Genomic DNA, 9,259 nt, shown 5'->3' with positions numbered 1-9,259 from the left:
AGGGACCATTTAGGTTTCTGAGCTGCATTCTTTGCTTCTGGGTCCCCACCCCTTAGCATAATGCCCAGCACACAGCAGGCACTCAATAAATGCAGCGAATGAACAATTGTACCATTACTCTCAAGACCTGGTGTATTCTAGAGGAGCCAGGCTCGGGGTGACCTCTCCCAAACGGCTGAGCTGGGCCTAAACTTCAACGCCAGCACTGTTCAGTGGAAATAGGGCTCAAAGCCCATGCATGAGTCTAAATTTACTAGTAGCCACATTTTAAAAGGGAAAAGAAATGGGTGGCATTAATCTTAATAATATATTTAACCCAATAGAGCTAAGATATTATTGCAGCATGTCACCTGTATTTTAAAATTATGGAGAAGTGACACGAGGGAAATCTTTGTGGTGAGGGACTAGTTCTATATCTTGATTGTAGTTGTGGTTACATGAATCTACACGTGTGATAAAAGGACATAGAATTAGACACACATGTACCCATGTCAATTTCCTGGTTTTGATACTATATGATAATTATGTAAGGTGTTACCATAGGGCAAAACTGAGTGTAGGATATCTGGGACCTCCGTGTGTTATCTTTGCAACTTCCCGGGAACCTATAATTATTTCAAAATAAAGTTAAAGAATTGAGATATTTTACAATTAAAAATAATTTTTTAACTTAAAAAGTTAAAAAGCCGAGTCTCTGAGCTCTGGTGTGCTCATCTCAGTTTGGACCAGTTCAAGTGTTTGGTAGCCACTCTGCCCATGGCTGCTGGGGCGGGGCGAAGCATAACTGTTGTCTTCTTCCCTCCAGCTCAGCATTCAAGGAGGTGGATTCCTGGAGGGCTGTTCGGGTTGTCTGATAGACAAGATACTTATCTTACATTAAGTAAGTTACTGCCTTCATCTGAGCCTCAGTTATCCTTATCTGTAAAGTGGGACTAATAAAGGTCCTTATCCTACCCAGTTGTGAGGGTTAAATGAGCTACTGTGTCCTGGGCATTCACCGTGTTTCCCCGAAAATAAGACCGGGTCTTCATATTAATTTTTGCTTCAGAAGCTGTGGGGACAAAGCCCCAAAAAACAGTTTCCAGGCTCTCGGCCTCACAATAGAAAGGTGCTGGCTCGGGTGGTAAATGGCCATCAACTGTGATCAGATGGCCAGCAGCTGTGGCTAGTTGGCCATCAGCTGTAACCCGTAAGCCGTTGGCCACTAATATAACGGCTGTGGCTACGCTAGCAGAAAGAATGGGGGTTAGCAAGAAGATGGTGGCTGGCAAGCGTGGACTGCTGTTAGGCAGATTATGTAGATCCTGCTCCCTGTGTCTCCAGCCCAGCCGCCAGCGAGAATATATTGGTTTGAGTCCCCTATCAATGGCTCCGTGGGTGTTCCTGTTTGGCCTCACCGTGTCCTGTGTTCTTATGTGGGGAGCGGGAGCTGAGACCCTGCCTGCCACCCTGCACGACAAATGGCGCAGCGAGCAGGGTTCGGTGTTGGCCAAAGCTCTCCGAAGGGCAGTGGAGCAGTTTGTGCGTATGAACATCCAGTCTCAGGAAGACCAGGAGGAGCAGTTGCCGGAGAGCTCGATCCCCATGGAGGGGTGGAAAGATGTGGACGGTTCCCCAACCAGCAGAGGCCGGAGAAAGCGAAGGTTGTTGCCGCCCTGTGGGCTGAGAACTGCTTGCTGACGCAGCCTGGATGCGGGACTTGTCCCAGGAAGAAACGCTTGCTGAGTCCTCCTTGGGAGATGAGGGTGAGGTCAAGGTCATCCCTCACCCCCAGGACAGCCCTGGCGAATGACTATGGACTATGGGGAATTGCCTTCCATCCCTAATTTAATGGACGCTTGACTGTTTGGGAACATACCACCATGTAGTGGGACTGGCGATGTTTGCTTTTGTGTCTTGACTGGCCGCCATTGATAATATGTAAGCACCTTGATGTGAGCCACTGTTGTTCCAGCACAGTACCCCGAGAGGCCCAGAGAGAGAGTGGCAGTGCCCTGAGAACCCTGGCTGTGTCCAGGAAGTCTGGCTGTGTCCAGAGAGAGTGGCAGTGCCCTGAGAGGCCCTGGCTGTGTCCAGGAAGTCTGGCTGTGCCCAGAGAGAGTGGCAGTGCCCTGAGAGCCCTGGCTGTGTCCAGGAAGTCTGGCTGTGTCCAGAGAGAGTGGCAGTGCCCTGAGAGGCCCTGGCTGTGTCCAGGAAGTCTGGCTGTGCCCAGAGAGAGTGGCAGTGCCCTGAGGCCCTGGCTGTGTCCAGGAAGTCTGGCTGTGCCCAGAGAGAGTGGCAGTGCCCTGAGAGCCCTGGCTGTGTCCAGGAAGTCTGGCTGTGTCCAGAGAGAGTGGCAGTGCCCTGAGAGGCCCTGGCTGTGTCCAGGAAGTCTGGCTGTGCCCAGAGAGAGTGGCAGTGCCCTGAGAGCCCTGGCTGTGTCCAGGAAGTCTGGCTGTGCCCAGAAGTATGGTGGTGGTGCCCTGAGAAAACCTGGCTGTGCCCGGGGAAACAGGTGGTACCCTAAGAAGCCCAGGATGTCTGGCTGTGCCCAGAAGTACTGGTGATGCCCTGAGAAACCCTGGCTGTGCTCAGAGAGCCTGGCTGTGTCCAGGATATTGTATTCACCTCCAGGCTCCTCGCACAGGGACCCTCGCGGAAGACACTTGTCGCGTAGATTGTGAGGCGAGAACCCGTAGGGGTGGGTGTGGGGTCAAAGCCCCGAAACAAAGCCCCGAAACACAGTTTCCAGGCTCTCGGCCTCACAGTAGAAAGGTGCTGGCTCGGGTAGTAAATGGCCATCAACTGTGATCAGATGGCCAGCAGCTGTGGCTAGTTGGCTGTCAGCTGTAACCCGTAAGCCATTGGCCACTAATATAACGGCTGTGGCTACGCTAGCAGAAAGAATGGGGGCTAGCAAGAAGATGGTGGCTGGCAAGCGCGGACTGCTGTTAGGCAGATTATGTAGATCCTGCTTCCTGTGTCTCCAGCCCAGCCGCCAACGAGAATATATTGGTTTGACTCCCCTAGCTATGGCTCTGTGGGTGTTCCTGTTTGGCCTCACCGTGTCCTGCGTTCTTATGTGGGGAGCGGGAGCTGAGACCCTGCCTGCCACCCTGCATGACAAATGGCGCAGTGAGCAGGGTCCCCCGCACTACACATGGTGTAGTCGGCAGGATACGGTGCTGGCGAGAGCTCTCCGAAGGGCAGTGGAGCAGTTTGTGCGTATGAACATTCAGTCTCAGGAAGACCAGGAGGAGCAGCTGCCGGAGAGCTCGATCCCCGTGGAGGGGTGGAAAGATGTGGACGGTTCCCCAACCAGCAGAGGCCGGAGAAAGCGAAGGTTGTTGCCGCCCTGTGGGCTGGGAACTGCTTGCTGAGGCAGCTTGGATGTGGGACTTGTCCCAGGAGGAAACGCTTGCTGAGTCCTCCTTGGGAGATGAGGGTGAGGTCAAGGTCATCCCTCACCCCCAGGATAGCCCTGGCGAATGACTATGGACTATGGGGAATTGCCTTCCATCCCTAATTTATTGGACGCTTGACTGTTTGGGAACATACCACCATGTAGTGGGACTGGCGGATGTTTGCTTTTGTGTCTTGACTGGCCGCCATTGATAATATGTAAGCACCTTGATGTGAGCCGCTGTTGTTCCAGCACGGTACCCCGAGAGGCCCAGAGAGAGAGTGGCAGTGCCCTGAGAGGCCCTGGCTGTGTCCAGGAAGTCTGACTGTGTCCAGAGAGAGTGGCAGTGCCCTGAGAGCCCTGGCTGTGTCCCGGAAGTCTGACTGTGTCCAGAGAGAGTGGCAGTGCCCTGAGAGGCCCTGGCTGTGTCCAGGAAGTCTGGCTGTGTCCAGAGAGAGTGGCAGTGCCCTGAGAAACTCTGGCTGTGCCCGGGGAGACAGGTGGTACCCTAAGAAGCCCAGGATGTCTGGCTGTGCCCAGAAGTACTGGTGGTGCCCTGAGAAACCCTGGCTGTGCTCAGAGAGCCTGGCTGTGTCCAGGATATTGCATTCATCTCCAGGCTCCTCGCACAGGGACCCTCGCGGAAGACACTTGTCGCGTATATTGTGAGGCGAGAACCTGTAGGGGTGGAGTTTGGGGACAAAGCCCTAAAACACAGTTTCCAGGCTCTCGGCCTCACAATAGAAAGGTGCTGGCTAGGGTAGTAAATGGCCATCAACTGTGATCAGATGGCCAGCAGCTGTGGCTAGTTGGCTGTCAGCTGTAACCCGTAAGCCATTGGCCACTAATATAATGGTTGTGGCTACGCTAGCAGAAAGAATGGGGGCTAGCAAGAAGATGGTGGCTGGCAAGCGCGGACTGCTGTTAGGCAGATTATGTAGATCCTGCTTCCTGTGTCTCCAGCCCAGCCACCAGCGAGAATATATTGGTTTGATTCCCCTATCTATGGCTCTGTGGGTGTTCCTGTTTGGCCTCACCGTGTCCTGCGTTCTTATGTGGGGAGCGGGAGCTAAGACCCTGCCTGCCACCCTGCACGACAGAAGCTGCATTAGGGTGTATTTTCAGGGGATGTCTTATTTTTTCATGTACAACAATCTACATTTATTCAAATACAGTCATGTCATCTTCTTCTGGAACATCGTCATACCATACTAAATATGTCCGTCTGGCTGATGATCTTAACTGGGGCTTATTTTCGGGGTAGGTCTTATTTTGGGTACTTAGGGCCTGGACCATAGTTTGCCTATAGCCGATATTTGTTAGTGTTGCCATATTTGAAATGGGACATAGTAGCTTCATCTGGTTCCCCTTGTGTTACAATACCTGCTGCCTCTCTCTGCTGGTCTTCCGCAGCAATGCATGCTGGAGCATCCTTTCTCCTTTTAGCTGCTGGACAGGAAATAGGAAGACCTCCCCCATGTATCTTTGGCGGCTCACTCCCGGTTGCTGTAGCTACACTGTCCCTTAAAGAAAGATGGTGAGCTGGTTGCGGGCTGGAAGGCCAGACCTTCTGCAAAGAGGATTTTGAAACCGAGGACTTCCTTTATGAAGCTTGGGCTGCACTTTGCAGTGGGCAGCTGCTTTTCACCATATAAGGCAATCGCTTGACAAGCCAGGGACAGGTGAGCCAGCAGCTGCGTGCAGGGCCGCTCTCAGCTAAGCCACAAAGGCGCTTTCAACTGAGTCTGTGCGCAAGAGATCTTAGCAACAAGGAGATTTTTGACACCTTTTATGGTTTTAGAAGAAGAAAAAAGACCTGTGTACCACAAAAGCAGAAACACGAAGATTTATCATGGTGAGAAACGGTGGTTTGACCTCATAGAGACACTGCAAAACCAGGGTGTAACTCACATTGCAGAGCAGAAGACTCACAAAATACCCTGGAGGAGGCTGTGTGCACTCCCCTTTTCCCCGGGGTTACTGCCGGGTGGCAAGAGATGGTCAGAGGAATCAACTGTAGAATTTAAGCAGGGGTGAGGGGGGGTTGGATGGCTCATAAGCCCCCACCCCTCCTGAACTTCAAGGTGCTTCCTTGGGGCCTTCCTGGCTTCTAATGAAGTTAGGTTTTCCCACACTGCCCTTGAACCCTGTTCTGTCTTAAAAGGACTTGATCCTTCTTGGTCTTCACTTCTCTATCTGGGCATCTGAGGTGGGGGTGGAGAGGGGACAGGAAGGTGTCTGGGAGGTGGGATTTGAGCTCAGACCTGAAGAGTGAAGGGAAGGGCCTGAGCGAAGGCTCTGAGCTGGGGAACTGGAGTGCTCCCAGAACAGAACGGCCATGCTTGTGGGGAGAGATGGGCAGGCCCAGGGCATGGGGAACTGCGGAGGCTACCTGAGATGGTGGAGAGTCGCTGAAGGATTTTTAAACAACTGAGAGGTGGGATCTCGCTGATGACTACAAGGAAGCTGGCATAGACAGAATGGGGAGCAACAAACTGTTCATTCATTCAGCCATCTCTTGAGCACCTCCTTCTGGACAGGTGCAGGGCCAGGCGTGGGGACACAGACGCAATGCCCTCTGTCACCGCGCTGTATCCTGGTGCTTACAGGGTGAAGTGGCATCATCCCTCTGGCCCTTTTCTCTGGTTGTCCTCTCCTGGACTCTCCTTCCTATAACCCCTTTAATGACACTGGTGGAATTTTACTTGGATAGCTGGAGACGTGGGAAGAGGCAGGAACCCCAAGTAATTGTCTTATGCTTGAAACTTCAAAAATGACTGGACTGCAAGTCTCCACTTCATTCTCACGCCATATGACTAGGCCTCCCTACCTTTCACACGGTCCTAACTGAACTGGGGGTGACAGGCAATGGTTTAAAAAAGGAAAACCTTAAAAAAAATATATGATCCAGAGTACTGTAGAGAAAGGGGAAGGAGAAGGAATGTACAGTGGAGAAACCAGACAGACAGGATCTCGGTCAGGTGATCAAGGTCCACACCAACAGTGCTAAGTCATGGTGATGGCATGTGCCCTTGATATGGTATGATGAAAAGGGCATCTCAGGGGTCTTTATCCGCCAAACCCACAACCTCAGTCTAATCAAGAGAAAAACGTCAGACAAATCCCAATAGAGGGGCACCTTACAAAACACCTGACCATGCCTTCCCACTGTCAAGGTCATGAAGAACAAGGAGAGTCTGAGAAACGGTCACAGCCCAGAGATGTCTAAGGAGACCTGACAAATAAACACGATGTGGGGACCATATTGGTTCATCAATGGTAACAAATGTACCCTACTAATGTACGACGTTAGTCGTAGGGGATAGTGGGTGTGGGATATGCAGGAACTCTGTGTGTCATATTCTCAACGATTTTGGAAATCTAAAACTACTCACATTTTTAGACACCATGCCCCTCGCTCTGTATTTTGTGGCAGTCGTGAGCGCCATCTTGTGAGCACACAGCTGCATTAGCTGTGTGGAGTTCCCACAGGAAGAAACCAGAAGGAGGGGCATAGACTCTGGGCTTGGGAAATGGAAAAGGCCAGTTTCTTGACCTGCGGTGGCTCCTAAGCCAATGGGAAGGGGGAATAGGGGATGCAGAGCAAATGCAGGACTCTTCATCACAGCTGGCATTTATTTGCACCTTTGCTTTGGGCTAGAGACTGAGCTGATCTATCCCACTGTCGTTGGTCCAAGGCAACCCAGTGGGGTGTAATCCTGACACCAGCTTTATTTCCTGCTGCCCCTGGAACCTGTTCAGGGGTGATGGAGCACCCCTCTTTTTCCTGGATGAAACGCTCAGACTTTCCCTATGATTTTTTATGTCCACTCTTAGGAAATGGTGTTGATGTCTTAATGCATTAATTCATTAATTAAAAACCTCCAGTCCTAGCTAATAAAGCTTGGACCTTGATTTAACATGAAATCTTCTCCCCTCCTTTCCGGAGCCCATACTGGACAGCACAGGGAGTGTGTTTTTTTTGGTCTCTTCCTTGCTTCCTTCTTCCACTGTGGCTGCTGTTTTTGGCTGAGGTTGCCAGATCAAACCAGGAGGTTCAGTTAAATGTGAATTCCAGATGAACAACGAATACTTTATGTTTAGTATAAGAATGTCCCACGCAATATTTGGGGCTCTTTATATTAAAATATTATTCATTGTTTATCTGAGATTTGAATTTATCTGCGTGTCCTGTAGCTCTCTTTGCTCCATCTGGTAACCCTATTTCTAACCCCCCCCCCCCCCGCCCCGCCCCAGAGGCTGGAAGGAGAGGTGGCGGGCAGAAAGCTTTTACTTGACGTACAGTGGTTTATTAGTTTCCCCTTGCTGCTGTAACAAATGACCACAAATTTAGTGGTTTAAGATAACGTTAATTTATTCTCTTACAGCTCTGGAGCTCAGAAGTCTAGAATCAAGCTGATGGCAGGGCTCCTTCCCTCTGGAGGTTCTAGAGCAGAATCTCTTCCTTCTTCTTTTCCAGATTCTAAAAGTCCGCCCCCCATCTTCAAGCCAGTATCACAGCGACTTCCGGTCCCTCCCTCCCTCTTTGCTTCCCACTCCCCTTCCATGGTCACATCTCCTCCTCTGACCCTCCTGCCTCCCTTTTATAAGGACCTGTGATGACACTGGGCCCACCTGGATCACCCAGGGTGATCTCCCCATCTCAAGATCCTTCACTTAATCACATCTGCAAAGTGCCTTTTGCCATTTACGGCGACATAGTCACAGGTTCTGGGAATCAGGCCTTGGATGTCTTTGGGGGCTGTTATTCAGTCTCCCACGGGTGGCAAGCTGGCTTCCAGCCATGTGGGCCTGGCCCAGTTTCAGGCTGACTTTGAGCTCATGGCCGCTTCTGTGCGTCCTTAGAGGCCTCTTTGCTCATAGCTGCTCCCTTCACTGGGAAGTGCCCATCCTCTGGCGGCTCCCAGTGTGCCCCAGCTGGCTGATGCCCCTGTAGTTTGTTACTGCTGGGCCCTGGGGAGAGTCCCCCTTTCACTGTGAAGCCTGGTGGCTGAGCCCACCGTGCATTCTGAATCCTGTCTCAGATCCTGACCAGCTGCTGGGTGGCAGGGCGGTCCATGAAAGGAGCAGGCCCCACTCTGCTGTCCCTATGCCTCACCTACTGCGCATGTGATGTGGACATTGGTTGGAGCTGTCAGAGAGGTACCATGGAAGCCTCCACCTGGCTTTAGCCCTGAGGTGAGAGGCAGGCTCCCCGCCTACTCCTGGGGAAGTGGACTCAACTTTCCCACAAGTCTCTCCTCAGGTCCCCCCTCATCTTCATGAGCTTGACCCTTTTACACCCTCCTTCTGGACGGGATTAACCCTCTCTGGAGTGAGCTCATGTGATGGAAGGTAGCAGAAGAGCTAGTCAGCAGGAACAGCATGTGCAAAGGCATAGAGCAGAGAAAGAGTAGCTGGGTGGGGTTGGAGGAGATGGTGAGTGTGGGTGGAAGGCCCCAAGAGAAAGCCAAAACCTGGAGAGGGCCAGATGGTCAAGGGTATTAGCCCAAGAGGCCAACGTGATAGAATGAGCTGTGTTTTCTGGGTTCATGATGAGCTCTGGTATGGGGGAAGAGATGGTTAGCTTGGGAGAGGGCTCCCCAAACCAAGAGTGTTCTCAGTAGTCACAGAAGGCCTGGGCATGAGCTATGTTCTAGCTGGCTGACTGCAGCCAGGCCAGTTAACCCTCCAGCCCTCTGCTTATTCAGGCTGAAAGTGCCCATCAGATTTAGTCACAGGGTCCCTGGGGCCAGGTTTCAGTTGTTTGGGGACTGAATGGAAGGTAAAGAAATGGGGACAAAGTCTTGAGACATTCTGGAGTGAAGGCAGGGTGGGTACTAGCTAGAGAAAGGCATGGGGAGGGGCAGGAAAGTT

Source organism: Rhinolophus hipposideros (assembly GCF_964194185.1).
Source record: "Rhinolophus hipposideros genome assembly, chromosome: 21".
Classification (NCBI taxonomy): domain Eukaryota; kingdom Metazoa; phylum Chordata; class Mammalia; order Chiroptera; family Rhinolophidae; genus Rhinolophus; species Rhinolophus hipposideros.
The sequence above is the reverse complement of the archived record's forward strand: the minus strand, read 5'-3'. Positions refer to the sequence as shown.